The sequence below is a fragment of the Diabrotica virgifera genome, chromosome 3 (genome assembly GCF_917563875.1).
Source record: "Diabrotica virgifera virgifera chromosome 3, PGI_DIABVI_V3a".
Taxonomy (NCBI): domain Eukaryota; kingdom Metazoa; phylum Arthropoda; class Insecta; order Coleoptera; family Chrysomelidae; genus Diabrotica; species Diabrotica virgifera.
This window is the reverse complement of record NC_065445.1, coordinates 127,857,483-127,878,132: the sequence shown is the minus strand read 5'-3', so window position 1 is coordinate 127,878,132 and position 20,650 is coordinate 127,857,483.

The window sequence follows — 20,650 nt, the reverse complement described above, 5'->3', positions numbered from 1 at the left end:
CTAGCAATGCTGTCTTAATTATGTATTGTAAAAGACACAACAAGAAATAGTCAATTCAAATTATTTTCCTTTCCGAAAAATTATAAGAATTTTGTACCTACTGTCATTGTAATAAATAGGAAATGGCTATGACCTGTCTTCTTCTTCAAATGCAAATCCACTAATGGATGTTGGCGATCACATTTTCCATTAACTCTCTGTTTCTTGCAATGTGGATCAGTGATTGTATGTCGGTAATCCCTGTCCATTGCCTTATGTTTCGGAGCCAGGACATTTTCTTGCGTCCTATTCCTCTCTTGCCTTCAATTTTACCCTGGATTATAAGTTGAAGGAACTGGTATTTTTCGTTTCGCATGATGTGACCCAAATACGCCGTTTTTCTTTTCTTGATGTTTTCGAAAAGCTGACGTTCTTGGTTGATTCTTTTAAGGACATCCACATTTGTGACTTTCGCCGTCCATGGTATCTTTAGGATACGGCGATAAAGCCACATTTCGAAGGCTTCTAATCTGTTTATATCCCTCGTTTTGAGTGTCCAGCCCTCTATGCCATATAGCAGCACCGACCACACGTAGCATTTAGTAAACCTTAGTCTCAGTGTAAGGTCGAACTCTGAGCAGCTCAGTACCTTCCTGAATTTTACGAAAGCTTGTCGAGCTTGCTCAATGCGACATTTTACTTCCCTGTCCGATGCCCAGTCTTTAAAAAGCCACGTTCCTAGGTATTTGAATTTGCTCACTCTCTCAATGGACTTAGTATACCTTGTGCTATGACCTGTGCGTGGACGTATTTTTAAAAAGTTATAATGCACATTTATATTTAACTATATACAGTGATGCGCGCTAATAACCGACAAAATAGCTTAGAAGATGGAAAACATAATACATTGCGAAACAAAAGGAGATGAAACTAGTGTAGGTGGAAAGTATCGTTATAAACGTATAATAGTTATTTATGATATGTGTTAAAAGTACACGTTTAAGGCACGCATGTGAAAGTTTGCAGAATGAGCGAAAGCGAGTTCTGCAATTCACATGAGTGCCTTAAAATTGTACTTTTTAACACGCATAGCATACAATATTTTTTCTACAAACGTAATTACAGGACAATATCTACAAAACCTTTTACTTGAACTTGACTGACATTCCAATTTTATATTTTTTTTTTACATTACATCAAAATTGCATATACGGTCAATACGAACTGCCGTGCCTTAAAAATTTTTTAAAGCACTAGTGCCTTAAAGTAGCGTTTTTAACGCTCGTATGGAGTGCCAAAAATTGCATTTTTAACACGGTTGTAGAAAAATTAACTTTACATTACCTACATAGTTTCTCACCTTTAGACGTCTGTGACAGGAGTTTTTTTTACAAAGTTCTACTGTCACAATGATAGTTGTCATACTCCTCTGACACGTCTAAAGGTGGGAAAATATGTGATGTAATGTTAATTTATGCGTTTCCACCTCCACTAGTTTCATCTCTTTTTGTTGCGCAATGTATTATGTTTTCCATCTTTTGAGCTATTTTGCCGGTTATTAGCGCGCTCATCACAATTGGAGATGTTAAGTCACAATGACGACCTCTCGTGGATTTCGGCGGAACTAAAATTGAAGCCTTTTTTCTTTTTATTGCCCTGCTATAATGGGTGTTTTTAATGGCAAATCGTTGTTAAAATCGTTGTCAGTATTTTCTAAAATCAGTATATTATTAATATACCTATCACCTGTACTATTTCTGCGACTATAATGTGGCCCTCCGATTACAGCTTTTTAATGGAAAGTGATATAAAAACCAGAAATGTATACTTTTATTTTCGTCTTGCTAATACGGGTTGAGTAATATATCGCTTGTACTATCTCGACTACTTTAAAATGGTACTTCTGATTGATTCTGGAACCAGAATACCTTTAACACCATCTACAGGTTATAAGTTGTCACTCGACGCCTCATTTGTCATTCTATCAGTTCTAATAACGTAGGGAAAGTTATATTCTTGGATGAACAGACGGACGCACAGACAGGCATGAACCGGAAGTATATATTTGGTTTCGCCTTGCTAAGGAATTTCGAATAATATATCCCTTGTGCTACTTCGACGAATTTAAATCAGTAGTTCCGGTTACAACTCTAAAACCGAAAGTCCTCAGACAAATTTTTTAAATACTGTCCTTTTATAAGCTTTCATTCGATACCTCATTTGTTATTTCAGCTGGTCTAATAAATAACTAAGGAGTTGTGTTTACAAAATCTCTGGGACAGACATACATGGATTTGCATTTTTTCAAAATGGGTTTTAACAAAACAGTATCAATAAATAACAGGAAGTAAGGGATGTTGCCTAGGCAACTACTAAAAACAAAAAAAAATGCTATTTTTGTATACTTTATCAATTACCTGGTCCTTTTTTATGTACACTATAGATTTATTCTCGTCAAAATTTATAGCATTCGATGTTATCCGATAACATTATACTGGGTGATCAACTTCTGTGACAAAGTCCAATATATCTGTTATTATACAATATATGAAAAAAAGTTGTTAATAAAAGTTATAGACACCTTTAATGTACACATTTTAAAATTAGTCAGAAATATACAGGGTCATCCATAACACGGTGCCAAACCAAAGTTATGTTTTTTTAAATAGAACACCCTATATTTTATTCAAAATCTGTTTTCTCTACATTTTTCTGATTAAAAAGATATGCCACTTGGGTTATACCGAGCGTTTGAAAGTTATGAGCACTTTTATTAAAAAATCATACTGATTTGATCGCCCTGTATGTTTCTAACGGTGTAATATAAACTAGTGTTGTGACTACTTTTGACTGTCAATATTAAAGTAGTTTTGCAACAATGTACATTTTTTTAAATTTACACAAATTTTATACAGGGTAAGTCAAAATGTAAATTAAAGATTTTCTTCATTTTTTTAAATGGAACACCCTGTATTTTATATTATCACCAAAAAGCTCTATCAATATACTTACATATCTTTTAAATATTCCCTATACCTAAAGTTATTAGTTTTCGAGATATTTTAGTTTTATTGTTGATAACAACATGTATTACTTAGTCATTAATAACAATACTTTAATTTATCAAGAAAACTAAATTAAATAAAAAATATTCATCGTACTTCTTCTACTTCTTATAAAAGTTGTTCAAAGTGACCTCCCATAACGTCTACACAGCCTGAAGACGAGTTTCGAAAGACCTACTGACGTTTGTAAGCATTTGTTATGTCACACTTTGAAAGGCCTCTTTAATCCTTATTTTCATATCGTCAGCTGTTGTTGGAGATGTCCTATACACTACGTCTTTAATATAACACCAGAAAAAGAAGTCAACTTTGTTCAATTCTGGTGATCTTAATGGCCAATGAACTGGCCCATCTCTTCCTATCCATCTTTCAGGAAATAATTCATCGAGTTCACCGTTGACAAGTGCGTTGTAGTGAGCAGGGGCTGCAGGGTATTAAAGACGTAGTGTATAGGATACCTCCAACAACAGTTGACGATATAAAAATAAGGATTAAAAACGCCTTTCAAAGTGTCACATAACAAAAATGCTTACAAACGCGAGTAGGTCTTTAGAAACTCGTCTACAGGCTGTGTAGACGTTATGGGAGGTAACTTTGAACAGCTTTTATAAGAAATATAAGAAGTACGTTGAACATATTTCTATTTAATTTAGTTTTCTTGATAAATTAAAGTATTGTTATTAATGACTAAGTAATATATATTGTTATCAAAAATTAAACTAAAATATCTCGAAACCTAATAACTTTGGGTATAGGGAATATTTAAAAAATATGCAAGTATACCGATAGAACTTTTCGATGGTAATATAAAATACAGGGTGTTCCTTTTAAAAAAATGAATAAAATCTTTAATTTACATTTTGACTTACCCTGTATACAATTTGTGTAGTTATAAAAAAACTTTTGCAAAACTACTTTAATATTGACAGTCAAAAGCAGTAAAAACATTAGGTTTTATTACACCGTTAGAAACATACAGGGCGATCAAATCAGTATGATTTTTTAATAAAAGTGCTCATAACTTTCAAACGCTCGGTATAACCTTAGGCAAGTGTTATATCTTTTTAATCAAAAAAATATAGAGAAACCAAATTTTGAATAAACTATAGGGTGTTCTATTTAAAAAAACATAACTTTGGTTTGGCACCGTGTTATGGAGGACCCTGTATATTTCTCACTAATTTTAAAATATGTACATTGAAGGTGTCTATAACTTTTATTAACAACTTTTTTCATATATTGAATAGTAACAGATATATTGGACTTTTTCACATAAATTGATCACCCTGTATAAATTCTAACGTCTTTTTTTAACTTTTCTCTATAAATTGCAATAAAACATCCCAAAATAAAATGATTAGTCTGCAGTTTTTTTCCAAAAATTTGCAAATTTGAATAAAGTTTAAATTTAGGAGATTAAAAGTAGCAAAATCAACTAAGTCGACCATAAGTTATTGTTTATATTGCAAATAATGTACTATTGACCTACAGAAAACATCTTGACAAATAAAAAATGTCTATGTATAGAGTCAGTCAACCTTAACGATGTCATTTTTGCATCCTGAGGTTTTATACCAGACATTCACCTTTAGTAATTGATACGACCTCGACCAATGATTTGTTATATAACGTGCACACTGTGCACAGGTGCATAATGTATAAAAATATGTTGTACCTATTATATTATTGAGATATTATTATTCACGTGCATTTTCTTATAAATAAATTTATAGGAATCTAAAACATATACTGCGCATTTTTAGTTTCTACTATTATTATAGTAGTTTTTCTCTGACCATCGCAATTATTAGTGCAGTCACTGACTGAAGGTTGCAATAGGTACCTCAAGAAACAAAAGTGACATGGTTGCAACTTACGCTTTTACTGGGCTTAGCTTGCTTGGCGCAAATTATTTTATTAAAAATAACTCCATAAATCGATAGACAGACACTTTTTTACAGATAATTCAAAAACTATAAATTTAAAAACAAGTTATTAGGTATTACCAAAATTGAAGCTATTAAAAAGCGAAAAAAAGTCCTTCTTCGAAAGTTGTTTTAATAATAATTCAAAGTGAGTTCAGGTAATTGAATGTATATTTTTTGTGAGTAGGTACTCAGATCTAAGTATCTAAGCGTAAATAACGGGAAAACGATGCATTTTATAAAATATACTTACTAAATACTTGTTAAAGTACTCAGAAATAGCTATTTAATAAACTCCAGTAGAAGTTAATAGCATCAAAATTAAGCAAGTTATGATAAAAAAAGGTAACCGCATTGATTTTTTTCAGAAAAAAGTAAAAAATAAAATATACCTACCCCATTTTCACAAACATAAAAATTTATAGTAAACATCTCTTTAAGACTTTGTTTATATTAGTATAAGTAATGACTTAAAAAATTATAACCGGTGTAGAATGCATATTTGTGAAAAAAAATTTGATTTAAAAAAATAAGATTTTTCCAAATTTTCGTAAATTTCCTTTTCTTTTGTTAATAGCTCAAAAAATACTCGATATACGTAAAAAATTATGGAAAACCAAATATTAGTTTTTTTTAACAAATATTTTACTTTTTTTATTATTTGTGTATGTTAAAAAATAACCAAAGTAGAAACGTTTAATTTTACTGCGAAAATCATGTAATATGATTTTTTTAAATCTAACCAATTAAATTTAAAAAAGAAGGAATCTAAAAAATTAAGTTTAATAAAGTTTTAAATGCCTTGCAATTACCTTTTAAATGGTTTTTGTATTAACCTGATATCATAAAAACTAACGGAGTTATTCAAAAAATAATATTTTTTTGAAAAAATGTTTAGAGCATAAATTTTGAAAAAATTTTGTAGCATAAATTTTGACGCTAGGAGCTTCTTCTGGAGTTTATTTGATAGGTATTTCTAAGTAGTTTGAAAAATATTTAGTAAGCATATGTTATAAAATGCATTGGTTTCCAGGTGAATAAGTATCTATATTTCACTACTCGCCGAAAAAAAAATATACATACATTCAATTATTTATGTATACCTCACTTCGAATTAATAGAGTAAGGTCTCATTTTATGCGGTGGATACGTTCTACAGAAAAGCGCATATAAAAAAATCGCATAAAAAAAGACTTTACTACTTGCATTGAAAAGTAGGGATACGTCCCGTAGTTTTCTAAAATCACATAAAATGGTGGACGTTTGTCGACCAAAAGTTGTATGTGTTTGATGTTTTTTTTCTCCATTAGGCCAAATAAAATCTTATAGAAGGAATTAAAAACGCAGACTAACGATATTGAAATTGAAAAAAATACTTCTAATGAAACAGAAAACTTTACGACACTTCATTAAAATTTAATGATTTAATGTTTTAATTCAATCCACAAATCAAAATGTGCTGTTTATTATACTGCAACTTGAAATCAGCAACATTTAAAATCTTAAATACTTTTAAATTTTAAAAACATTTAAATTTAATTTCAAAAGAAGTTATACAGGTTATACCTTTCAATGCGAAACTCAGATTGATGTAATAGCTACATGCTACATCATGTAACAAGGGGAATACCCGATTTGCAAACCCTCAGATTAATGACATCTGAATGGGAATAGTTAATATTAATTATACTAGTTATTAATAATGGAAATTTTTGGATGAAATACAAACCGCATAACTTCAAAATCGCATTAAAAAAATCCGCATAAAAAGAGACCTTACTGTACTTAAAAGTATTTGAAGCAAAAAATCCATTTGATTTTTTATTAGCATACTGCCAAAACTTCAATATTGTCCAATTACGTCAGTAGACGCTGAAAGAACCTTTTCTATGTATAAACACATTTTTACTGATTGAGGACAATCAATTTTACTGGAAAACTTCGAAAAGTATCTTGTTGTTAATGCCTTTTATGGTATTTCCAAACGAGAAATTGTATAATATTCTAATACTTTTTGTGCCTTGTATATGTCACAGTTCAAGTTGATTCTCAGTTAGAGTTGACTCCAACTAGTTGGAGTCAACTCCAACTGAAACGAGCAGTAAAAGTTGATTTTAAAAATTTAAATCAACTTTTACTAGTTGGAGTTGACTCTACCTGGATCGATTCAGTAAATGTTGATTATACGAGAATCTCAAGTGCATTTTGGATGAGTGTGCGTTTCTTTGTTTTGACCGTTTCAACTACTTATTAGTATAGTCTGTAACGTCGCCCCCGTAAGGTAAATTATTCTGATTCGATTTTTTGCACAAACTTACTCAAAGAAATATGTACATCCGTATAACAATCCTTATAACAAATACACAGGGTGTCACGCGGTAGCGCGGTCGAAAAATTGTTTAACCAATTTTTGTTAACCAAATTCACAAAAATAATTTTTATCTACTCTATCTCATATTTTGTAAAGCAGCGGTTCTCAATCTGTGGTACATGTACCAATGGTGGTACATATAATTATTTGCGGTGGTACATATAATTATTTGCGGTGGTAAACAAAACACACAAAAACTTAAAATAATAGTACATAGTAAATCTTGATTATACAATCTAAAAATATATAAATATAATAAAATAAACTTTAGATGGTACATGATCCTTAAAGATTGAGAACCGCTGATGTAAAGGTTTTATTGTGTGAAAATTGTAAATATATATAGCAGTACATGAAGGGTTTAAAGTGTGTCTGAAGTAACAATGTATTTTAAATGGGTTTTACTTTTGCGCACTGTTTTTTAGCACACTGTCATATAATTAAACATCCTTAACTTTCGCCTTCGGGAGGAAATCAGACACGCCCTTCCAACGGCACCCGAAATGCTCACAAAACAGCGACCACGGAACAAAAGATGGATGACAGAGGAAATATTGGATTTAATGGATGAAAGAAGAAAATAAATATTACCATCCTTGGATTATAAGCTTTCATTTGACACATCATTTGTCATATCGGAAAAGAAATGAAAGGCAGAATTTACAAATCAGTCATCAGACCAATAATGACATACGCGGCAGAAACACAACCCGACACAGAGAGGACAAAAAGATTGCTCGAAACAGCCGAGATGAAAACCCTTCGAAAAATCGATAGTAAGACTCTATGGGACAGAGCTAGAAGTACAGATATACGACGGAGATGCAAGGTGGATAACATTAATAACTGGGTAAGAAACAGAAGAATAGAATAGAATGTAGTCAGGACAGCGAGAGACGGTTCCCCAATAGGAGGACGTTCAGTGGGAAGACCACGAAAACGATGGAACGACAACTTACTAGAGGCACATTGAAAAAACAGACAAAGTGATGTCTATACAAAAAAAAAAGAAGAAGAAGATTTGTCATTCTACCTGTTATAATGACGGAGGAGTTATATTCGCGGACGGACGGATAGACAGCCTAGGTTAAATTTGTCACCTTTAGTACCATCCTTGGATATCAATCTTTCCTTTGACACCTCATTTGTCATTCTACCTGTTATAATTAAAGAGGATTTATACTCGCTGTCGGACAGATGGTACTAGGTAGTACCGTGGTCGAAAAATTGTTTAATAGTTATTTATGTACCAAGTCAGTAAAGTGGCTCTTTATCGAACGAGTCTGATATTACGAGCAGAGGAAGCGAAGCGAGCAACAGACGCGTTCGATAAAGAGTATTGAGGTGGTGCGTACAAAATTGTATCGTCAATCATAACACTTACTTACAACTTTGAGGATTTTTTTTTATTTTAGACGAAATAAAAAAATCGTATGACAGTAATGACAGATGACTTTTGCACGATGGCCGGTTTTGATGTTTAATCGATAGTTATCAATATTGTATACTTACCTAATTACTAAATCTGTAAAGTTTTGATTTATTTTGTATAAATATAATTGCGAAACACTACAGAATTTTACTTTTTGACATAAATTTTATTAATAATAAGATAAATTTTGTACAATATTTTTAATAATTAAAGTAAATAAATTTTAATTTCACTCAAATAAATAATCGATTGCTGCCATTGACCACTTACATTCATTCTCGGTTAATTTGATTAATAATCGCGGCAGGTAAAGTAACATTCTTCTTTCAATACAACAAAGTGATACTTTAATGCTGAAAATGAGGGCAAATGAGTACAATAATGAATGATTTTAGTGACGTTTGGCGATAAACAATGATTTTAAACAAATTCGCAAAAATAATTTTTTCACTTCGTACAATTTTTTTTTAGATCCTTTGGGCCTTTTTTTCTCTAAAATTGACTGTTGTCGAGTTATTAGCGACTTAAAATTTAAAAATCGCCAAAATAACCATCTTCAATGTTTAATAACTCGGTTAAAGATAATTATTGTGAAAGTCGAGCGAGCGGCCGTGGAGTAACGGCATAATCGCTGGCCTCATACGCCAGTGCACGTGGGATCGAGCCCTGCCAAAGACAAACCATTTTCATTTCCAATAATGACACGAGTCGTCTCACCGTGCCTCGGAGAGCACGTTAAGCCGTAGGTCCCCCTGGGCTAGTGTACATCGACACTAGTTACTTGAAGCAGGGTTAAAGGTGCAATTGGCGCCGGAACTGTCCGAAAGGCAAAAATGCCATACGATATTATATATTATGAAACTCAGAAACTAAAAAAAATCAAAGATTAAAGCTACCTCTATAAGATCCTGAAGAAATTTTTGTCATTATTTCATTAATAAGATATTATTTTTAATTGTCAACAATGAGCGCTAACCGTGTATTGAGGCGGCCGTCAATGTGAGTGCGAGTGAGATTCACCGTTGGACGGCTGGAATGGTGCATCTCTTTAGCACTCACCATTGACGGCCGCCTAATACGCACTTAGCGCTCATTGTTAATAATTAAAGATAAAGCTTAGTAATAAAACAGTGACAAAAATTTCTGCTGGATCTTGTAGAGGGGGCTATAAACTTGGTCACTTTCTGACTTTCATAATAATGGATTTTATCCGAGTTATTAAGCCTTGAAAATGGCTATTTTCGCATTTTTCAAATTTTAAATCGCGTATAACTCGACAACAATCAATTTTAGAAAAAAATAACAAAATACCTTTTTTCTAAGAGCGTGCAAAAATGTCTACTTTCGCGAACTCGTTTTAGTTTAGAAAGTTTTACTTTTCCGCACGCGTGTTACTTTTCCGCACGCGTTTTACTTTTCCGCACGCGTTTTACTTTTCCGCACGCGTGTTAATTTAGATATGTTAATATGGCCTTAAAGTAATTATATTACATACAATAAACTAATATTTAGATATTATTTAGGTACTAATTTATTTCAAATATATCTTATTGTGTTCATGTTTTAATGAAATTAACGCGATTATTTCATTCATATGGATTCTGACCAATAGAAAGCTACATAAATCTGAATTAAATCGATAATTTTTGATAATCCCCCGTCGTTAAGTATATTACGTCAGATGCCCTTCGTTGCTACGAAAAAATACATTCAGTGACATTAATGACAATTAATGTTTTAAAAATTATAAAAGTGATGACTTTCAATCGTCAAATATTTATAAAAACTGTGTGTTTAATGGTACTTACATAAATAAATTACAATAAAATTTTGGTTTTGAACAGTTTTATTCATGAAATAATCGCAACAAATTGCACTCGACCTCTGAAATTAATATAGAATTTTTGCTCTCGTGACACTTTGACATAATTTCACTCGCCTTCGGCTCGTGTCGAAAAACTGTCAAAGTGTCACTCGGGAAAAATTCAATAATTTCAGAGCTCTTGTGCAATTACTACTGAGAATTCGATCATCATCATCATCATTCCCTTTGCCTTATCCCTATGCGGGGTCGGCTTCCCTAATTGCATTTCTCCACACAATTCTATCTTGGGCCATATCAATGTTAATCCCCTTTACCAACATGTCCTGCCTTATCGTCTCCCCCCAGCTCTTCTTTGGTCTTCCTCTCCTACTCCTTCCAGGAATCTGCACTTCAGCTATTCTTCGTATTGGGTGGTTAACGTCTCGACGTTGAACATGACCAAACCATCTTAACCTATGCTCTCTCATTTTGGCATCAATTGGTGCCACACCTAGACTTCCCCTAATATACTCATTTCTAATTTTATCCTTCTTTGTCACTCCACTCATCCATCTAAGCATTCTCATTTCCGCCACATGCATTCGCTGTTCCTCTTTCTTTTTCACTGCCCAACATTCAGTTCCGTACATCATACCTGGTCTTATGGCTGTTTTATAGAATTTTCCCTTCAGCTTCATTGGAATTTTTCTGTCACACAACACACCACTCGCTTCTTTCCACTTCATCCATCCAGCCCTAATTCTACTGCATGCATCTCCATCTATTTCTCCATTACTCTGTAATACCGATCCTAGGTACTTAAAACTATTGCTTTTTACAATCATTTCACCATCCAAAGATACCATTTTATTTGTAGTAGCTCCATCTTTAAATGAACATTCCAAATACTCTGTTTTTGTCCTACTAAGTTTTAAACCTTTTTTCTCCAGAGCTTGTCTCCACTGTTCCAGTTTTTGTTCTAAGTCTCTTTCACTATTTCCTACTAGAATTCGATGAAATAAAATAATTTTGACATAATATTCGAAAGTCAAATCAGTAGACAATAACAGTGGTTTTGAATCGTCGTCATGCTAACCAATTATGCTAAAAGTTTGGTTTTGACAACCTTGTCAAAGAATTAATTTGTGTATATATTTTCATATTAATTAAATTAATTGATTAAGATTTGGTCATTTTTTAAAGACTCGTAGAAAAAATATTGTTCCTAACGCTTGCAGAAAGTCTCTTTTCCGCACTCGACTGCTTACCGAACTCCGCGTCGTTTGGCAAACTGCAGTCGCGTGCGGAAAAGTATGACTTTCTGCACTTGTTAGGAAAAATATTTTGTGAAGTGAAAAAATTATTTTTGTGAATTTGTCTAAAAAAAATTGTTTAAACAATTTATCGATCAAGGTACTGCCTGGCACCCAGTAGATTTGTTATAAGGACCTCTTTTTGAGTAAGTTTGTGCAAAAAATTCGAATCGGAGTAATTTACCTAACGGGGGCGACGATACAGCCTAGACTAATTTGAACATATTCAGTAACATTTAATTTCTAGAATCGGCTGTTTGTGTGAATCAGAATCAACTTTTACTAAATGGCATTGGGAAGAGTATACTTTTCCTAGGTGGAGTCTACTTTTACTAGTAAATGTTGAATATAAACCTTCATTTTATATTTATAATCAACTTTTACTGAAACCAGCCGTTAGAGTTGACTCCAACTAGTTGGAGTCAACTCCAACTGGATAATCAACTTGAACTGTAACATATATATTTTATCTATATGATTAAGTTATAAATTATAAACTAATTTTGTACTATTTTAAAATAGTAAATAATTGTATCTGGCTACCTATGTTCATCTTACTTATTATGTACTTGTATATTTTTTCAAATAAAAACCATTTTTTGAAAGTAGTACTTTTTGCACCCTATTTTCTATTATTACCTGATTAAATTTTATTACATGTTGGATTGCATATTTTGTAATAAAAGTCAATATTTGTGCATATTTTATGAAAAGAGATGCATACATGCGCATATTTTTTCAAAAACTTGTTGCCTATATTCCGCGCTTTACTCATCTAGTATGCTCATGTAGTCAATTGGTTTGTAATGTTTTGACGTTTATTCAGAGGTTAGTGTCATTCGTGCATAATATCATAGAAAACCTTCTTCGCGTAAAGGAAAAATCATATTAATTCGGCTATTTTTAATTTAATTTACTAAATTTAATTAAATATTGTTTTGATTTAACTAAGTTTAAAACAAGTATGCCGCCAGTTCGACTCTGCGATTAAGCTCATGCAGCAGAGATTATAATATTGTACGAGGAAGGATTTATGTACGCTTCAGTACCCTGGCAGTTAAAGTGTCATGGAAAAAGCCAGGAGGAAAATAAACTTCCTGTAGCTGGCTGTATACCATAAATCACAAAAATACCAAGTTTCTTGTAAAAGGTATATATTAAAATACCCTAAATAAGGGTCACAATACAAAACGTTTTCGGATTAAGGAATCCATCATCAGTGTTTAAAAGCCCTAAAATTAAGTATAACCTAATTAAATGAGATAAAAGTTAAAATTGACAGAGGTTTTCAAGAACAAGAGGTCATACTTACAAAATTTGCATGCCTGAGCCACCAAAATGTATCGGGTAAAAAACCCTTTAAATGTAAATAATAAGGATGTTTTACATATTTATATAAAATTAATATTATAAATTAATTATAAAATTAATTAATATTATAAATAATTATAAATTTTATATAAATATGTAAAACATCCTTATTATTTACATTTAAAGGGTTTTTTACCCGATACATTTTGGTGGCTCAGGCATGCAAATTTTGTAAGTATGACCTCTTGTTCTTGAAAACCTCTCTCAATTTTAACTTTTATCTCATTTAATTAGGTTATACTTAATTTTAGGGCTTTTAAACACTGATGATGGATTCCTTAATCCGAAAACGTTTTGTATTGTGACCCTTATTTAGGGTATTTTAATATATACCTTTTACAAGAAACTTGGTATTTTATGGAAAAAACCTTATTACCCTGGACTATTAGATATACACAAAAATATATCGCACGACGCACAGTGGTCCAAAAACCCAAAAAGATGGCCAAAATATGAAAGCGTTTTTTCATTTGCATGAAATTAGGCATCCAGGGGTTTTTGAGGTCGCTAATTACGAATCCGTAGTCTGAATTGCTAAAAACAAAATGTCGGATGTAATATGGCGGGTTTATGTATTTTAAATGTATGTAATACCGTCGAAATTTGATATCCGGAGGTTTTTGAGGTTGCTGATTACGAATCCGAGATCGAAATTTCAAAAAACAAAATGGCGGATGCAGTCCGCTAATTTTTTATTCCAACGTTAAATTCGATTATTAATCATATTATGAAGTCAAAACTAATTTTTACTTTATTTTTCAACAATACTGTACCGGACCCTTTTATCTACGATTTTATAATACCATACTGAAATAACTAAAGATCTACAGTCATAACAACTATAGTCTAAGAGCTAGTGAACCCTTCGACTAACGGTCGTCCTGTAAGGCTAGAAATTTTTCTAGTGATAATTCATAGCACACCAAGGCTAAAAACCATGACCTGGCAGGCCTCAGCGGTGCACGTGTATATCTACCAGGTGAATCGAAAAGTGCAAATTTAGTGGGTAAAATAAACTGTCTCCTGTAAGGTTTAAATTTAAGTATGTGTTTGAGTAAGTCATTTAAAAGAAATGTGTACAATGACAGGCGATTCTGAAGAGCATAAGGCCGATGCCACATTATGCGTTTTGACCGGATGCGGTGAAAACGCATCCGTTTCCAACGCAACCGGACCGATCTGTCACACTATGCGTTTTCACCGGATGGGGCGGAAACGCATCCGGTCAAAACGCATAATGTGGCATCGGCCTAAGACCCTGCCAGGCGAGGGGAAAGATTAGGGGTTTTCCTAAATTTATTTTTTTTGCATCGAAAAAATTTTTTTTAAGTTTTTTGAATCATTCCAAACCGAAAAGGTCTTTAGTGATTTTTCTCTTAAGTTATTAGTTTTTGTTATATAAGCGATTGAAAATTTTGAAAATTGCGAAATCGACCATTTTTAACCCTAAATCGGATATTTATCTAAAAATTTCAGAGTTGCCAAGGTAGGTAAATATTCTTTAAACATTGATTAATGAAATCCCAAAGAGTTTTTTGCAATACAATATCGGAAACCCCTTTGTTTTTTAATTGCTAATCAAGCGGACGCGACACTGTAGTATAAGTGAAGACGTTCGAGTTGACATACATTCATTATCTCGAGAATGGGCAAATTTCAAGAGCAATCCTCAGACAGGTCGATTTTTATTTTTAAATTAGGACTTTTTGGCATATATATAATACTAGTGACGTCATCCATCTGAGCGTGATGACGTAATCGATGATTTTTTTAAATGAGAGTAGGGGTTGTGTGATAGCTCATTTGAAAGGTTATTTAATTCTCTATTCATTAATATAAACATAATTCAAAAACAAAAATCGATTTGTCTGAGGATTTCTCTTGAAATTTGCCCATTCTCGAGATAATGAATTTATGCAAGCTCAAACGTCCTCACTTAGACTACAGTTTAGCGCCCGCTTGGTTAGCATTTAAAAAAACAAAGGGGTTTTCGATATTTTATTGCAAAAAACTCTTCAGGATTTCATCAATCAATGTTTAAGGAATATCTACGTACTTTGTCAATATTGAAATTTTTAGATAAATGTCCGATTTAGGGTTAAAAATGGCCGATTTCGCAATTTTCAAAATATTCAATCGCTTATATAACAAAAACTATTAACTTAAGAGAAAAATCACTAAGAACCTTTTCTGTTTGGAATGATTCAAAAAACCTAAAAAAATAATTGTTCGACGCAAAAAGAATAATTTTAGGAAAAACCCCTTATCTTTCCCCTCGCCTGGCAAGGTCTTATGCTCTTCAGAATCGCCTGTCATTGTACACATTTCTTCTAAATGACTTACTCAAACACAGACTAAAATTTAAACCTTACAGGAGAAAGTTTATTTTACCCCCTAAATTTGCACTTTTCGATTCACCTGGTAGATACACGTGCACCGCTGAGGCCTGCCAGGTCATGGTTTTTAGCCTTGGTGTGCTATGAATTATCACGAGACAAATTTCTAGCCTTACAGGACGACCGTTAGTCGGAGGGTTCACTAGTTCTTAGACTACTACTTGAATGTTGCAGCATAATTTGTTTATTCTGCGTTGTTAACGATTCATATTGAAACTCATAGCGCAGAACGCCTGTACAAAAAATCCTTGCAAAACCAAAGGGGCAGATATTGGCAGCTAATTATTTTTGAATCTTAAAGAGATAAATATAAGCTAAAAGAAGATTGTAAGGAAGATTGTCTTGGAATTCGATGGAATATATAACTATTTGGCTATCTGAAAATTTAATTTTTTCAAAATATGCACTTTTTTATTACTTAACTTTAACTTAAAATCTACTAAATATAACACATATACATTAATATTATCGGCTTTTATTAAAGATGGCTCCACGAATATCCTCCATTTTGCAGGATTGAATTTGCACACTTCGTTTTCCAATATATGTCCAAATATGTCCAAAATTTACGTGCAAGCATGCCAAGAAGGCTGCAAGCAGTAATAAAAGCTACAGCGGGAATACTCGTTACTGATGACGCACTTGTTTCAGTTAAAAAGACTTGTTTAAGTAATTTAAATTTAGGATAAAATTACAATATTTACCTAACATTAAGTATTATTTTCCCGAACATGTAAGTTTTCCGCACAAATTACAGGGAAAGTCCCAGTGAATGGCTGTAGGTATACCATAAAAACTTTCATAGAAGTAAGAAACTTCGGTTTGTATAATGGTATATAAGTTTTATTAAAAAACTTTTAAAAAGTCATCCAAATGATTATAACATCATAACGTTTTCGTTCTAGTCAGATCATCTTCTGTGACATTCTGTGTAGAAATTGAAACTAGCCCACCAGTTATATATAGTCTTCCAAATTACATAATTTTTTATTAAATTGTGATATTGTAATGCGACCCAATGTCGATGTTAATAGATTTTATAATTAAAAATTAAAAGCCGCATGGCTTCCATGTTCGAAAAAACTGAAGGGGTAGTTGTCAAGTTGAGTGACACAGACCGAATCATGTGACACAGGCCGAATGATTCGGTCTGTGTCACTCGTCTTGACAAGTACCCCTTCAGTTTTTTCGAGCAGGGAAGTCATGCTGCTTTTGAGTAATAATATTAAAATCTATTAACATCGACATTGTGTTGCATTCAATAGTACAATTTAATAAATAATTATGTAATTTTGAAGCCTTTACAGGGTGTTTGGTAAAGAATGGGCCATAGTTTAACCTTAGATTCCTGAGGTTAAAATAGGTCGATATAAGCTAACTTACCTTAGTACGAAAGTTGATAATAACCGAAATACAGGGTGTCAAAGTTAAACTTTTATTTTATTTATTCTTGAATATTTCCTAACAGGCATGGAGAATAACACTAAATTTGGCAAGCAGGGGTTTTTGGGACATAAAATCTAAATTCGCCACCAAAAACGATGTATTACCCAGAGAGCGCCACATATTCCTTTCAGCGCTCATTTAATAGGTTCAATTTTTTTATTACCCACTCTACATACTTCTTGAATCAAAACTTTTATTCTATTAATATTTTTACTTAAAATAGATCTACTACTTTCATCTCGCTAAATTCAACCGTTTTCTAGATAAACGCATTTTAAATCTGCGAGGCAACACAATTTTTTGCATAATATGATTGTACCTAATTACACGCAAAAAATAACTTACAACCATAAAAACTTAAAAGTATGTATCGCAAATTTCTTGAAATGGAATTTGCGATGCAATGACATAAATATGACAACTGGCACAATTATTATGGTTTCAAATTTATTTTTCGGGTCTAACTACAATGATACAGGGTGTTTCATTGGGAAAGTAACATACGTTAACTGTAGAAAGATGACACTTAGGCGGGGTCTCAAAAATACTATACTTAATGGGTCTTACTTCATTAATAACAAAGATACTGGGTGTTTTATCTATTTTGCCATTTTCTTATTTGGTTCATAACTTTTTAACCACACTGTATATTTATTTTATATTTGGCACGGAACTATTATTTAAGGTGTACAATCAATTAATTTATTTAAAATTGTAAAAAATCTAGGTCCGGATTAAAAAATATTGGAAAAATGTTCCGACCCAAAAACAACACCCTGTACATTAATTTTTTTAAATGGATTTTGTATTTGAAAAGGGGATGAAAAACTAAATTTAATGGTATACTTTGAGTTTTCGGGAAAATGATTTTTCTGGTAAAATTTTGAATTTGAATTCTGAAATTACGCGAATTGCGAGAGCTTGAAGTAGAAAAAAAATTGAAATAAGACTTAAAACTTGTTAACCACACTGTATATTTATTTTATATTTAATACAGAATATTATTTAAGGTGCCCAATCAATTAATTTATTGACAATTATAAAGAATCCAGGGCCGGATTAAAAAATATTGGAAAAATGGTCCGACCCAAAAAAACACCCTGTACATAAATTTTTGTAAATGGATTTTGCACTTAAAAAAAGGACGAAAAACTAAATTTAGTGGTATACTTTGAATGTTCGGCAAAATGATTGCTCTGGTAAAATTTTGAATTTGAATTCTGAAATTATGTGAATTGCGAGAGCTCGAAGTAAAAAAATTCAACTGTGACTTAATTTTAATTATTACCATTATTTAATCTAAATTGGTTAAATGTTACCATTTTAGTGTTTTTTTTATTATGGCGACAAATAATTCATAACAAATATTCACCTTTAATTTATGAATAAATAATAAAATAGTCCACAAAAAATACATAACTTTAATCAACGAACTATCTTACAAATTAAAAAAAAAACAAAAATTTTTACAAAAAAAATGACTTATTAAAACTATAGTTATTGTTCAAAATGGCCACCACCTTGTCGAAGACAAAGTCTTGCTCTTTTTGTTATTTGTCTGACTGAGTTCCTAATATTGTCAGGGTTATTCTTCATGTATTGGAAGGCGTCTCGAATCCGTTCAAAAAGTTCTTCCCTACTATTTATTTTATCGTTATAAACTTTGGATTTTAGATATCCAAAAGTTATTTTTCAGCAATCTTTTTCTGTTTTGTTAATGTTGAGGATATTTCGTTGATTAAAGTTATGTATTTTTTGTGGACTCGGTATTATTTATTTATTTATTAAAGGTGAATATTTGTTATTAATTATTTGTCGCCATAATATAAAAAAATACAAAAAGGTTAACATTTTAACAATTAACATTAAATATTGGTATTAATTAAAATTAAGTTACAGTTTAATTTTTTTACTTCGAGCTCACGCAATTCACATAATTTCAGAAATCAAATTCAAAATATTGACCGAAAAATCATTTTACCGAAAATTCAAAGTATACCACTAAATTTAGTTTTTCATCCTCTTTTTAAATGCAGAATCCATTTTAGAAAATGTTTATGCACAGGGTGTTTTTTTGGATCGGAACATTTTTCCAATATTTTTTAATCCGGCCCTGGATTTTTTTATAATTCTAACTAAATTAAATGATTGAACACAAAAAATATTCAGTGATAAATATAAAATAAAAATAAAGTATGGGTAGAAAGTTGTAAGTCGTATTTCAATTTTTTTTCTACTTCGAGCTTTTACAATTCACATAATTTCAGAATTCAAATTCAAAATTTGACCAGAAAAATCATTTTGCCGAAAATTCAAAGTATACCACTAAATTTAGTTTTTCATTCTCTTTTCAAATGCAAAATCTATTTAAAAAAAATTCAATGTACAGGGTGTTGTTTTTGGGTCGGAATATTTTTCCAATATTTTTTAATCCGGACCTGGATTTTTTACAATTTTAAATAAATTAATTGATTATACAGCTTAAATAATGTTGGCGTACCAAATATAAAATAAATATACAAAGTGATTAAAAAGTTATGAACCAAATAAAAAAATGGCAAAATAGATAAAACACCCAGTATCTTTGTTATAATGAAGTAAGACCCATTAAGTATGGTATTTTTGAGACCGCCTAAGTGTCCTCTTTCTACAGTTAACGTATGTTACTTTCCCAATGAAATACCCTGTATAATGCAAAAAATTATGTTGTATCGCAGTTTTAGAATGCGTTTATCTCGAAAACAGTTAAGTTTAGCGATATGTATGTAGTATATCTTTAAGTAAAAGTACTAAGAGATTAAAAAATTTGATGCAAAAAGTGTGTAGAGTGGGGGATATAAAAATGGAACGTATTAAATGAGCGCTGAAAGATGTATGTGGCGCCCTCTGGGTAATACATTATTTTTGGTGGCGAATTTAGATTTCCCATCTCAAAAAACCCTAGCTTACCAAATGTCGTCTTGTTATCCCGTCCCTGTCAGGAAATATTCAAGAATAAATATAATAAAAGTTTAACTTTGACACCCTGTATTTCGGTTATTATCAACTTTCGTACTAAGATAGGTTGGATTAAATCGATCTATTTTGGGCTCTGGAACGTAAGGTTAAGCTATGGCCCATTCTTTACCAAACACCCTGTATATTAACTAGTGGGCTAGTTTTTCAATTACTACACTGAATATGATCTGACTAGATAGAAAACGTTCTGATGTTTTTGTATAATCCATTTGGATGACTTTTTAAAAGTTTTTTAATATAAATTATATACTTACCATTATACAAACCGAACTTTTTTAATGAAGTAAAAAACAGACGTACTCTCAATCATTTATTGTAACTTCCGACGACCGGTTTCGCTCTCTAAAGTATGCAGAGCATCTTAAGGTCAACGGTTACAAGTCACTAAATGCTACAAATAAAAACCAGAGTTAGAGCAATGTCTCGTTGTAAAAAATGCTAAAGATCCATAAGATCAAGCCGATATTGAACAACATACATAAAAGTAGTTAAGACAGCAGACAAATACATATCCATGTACACTAGAGGGC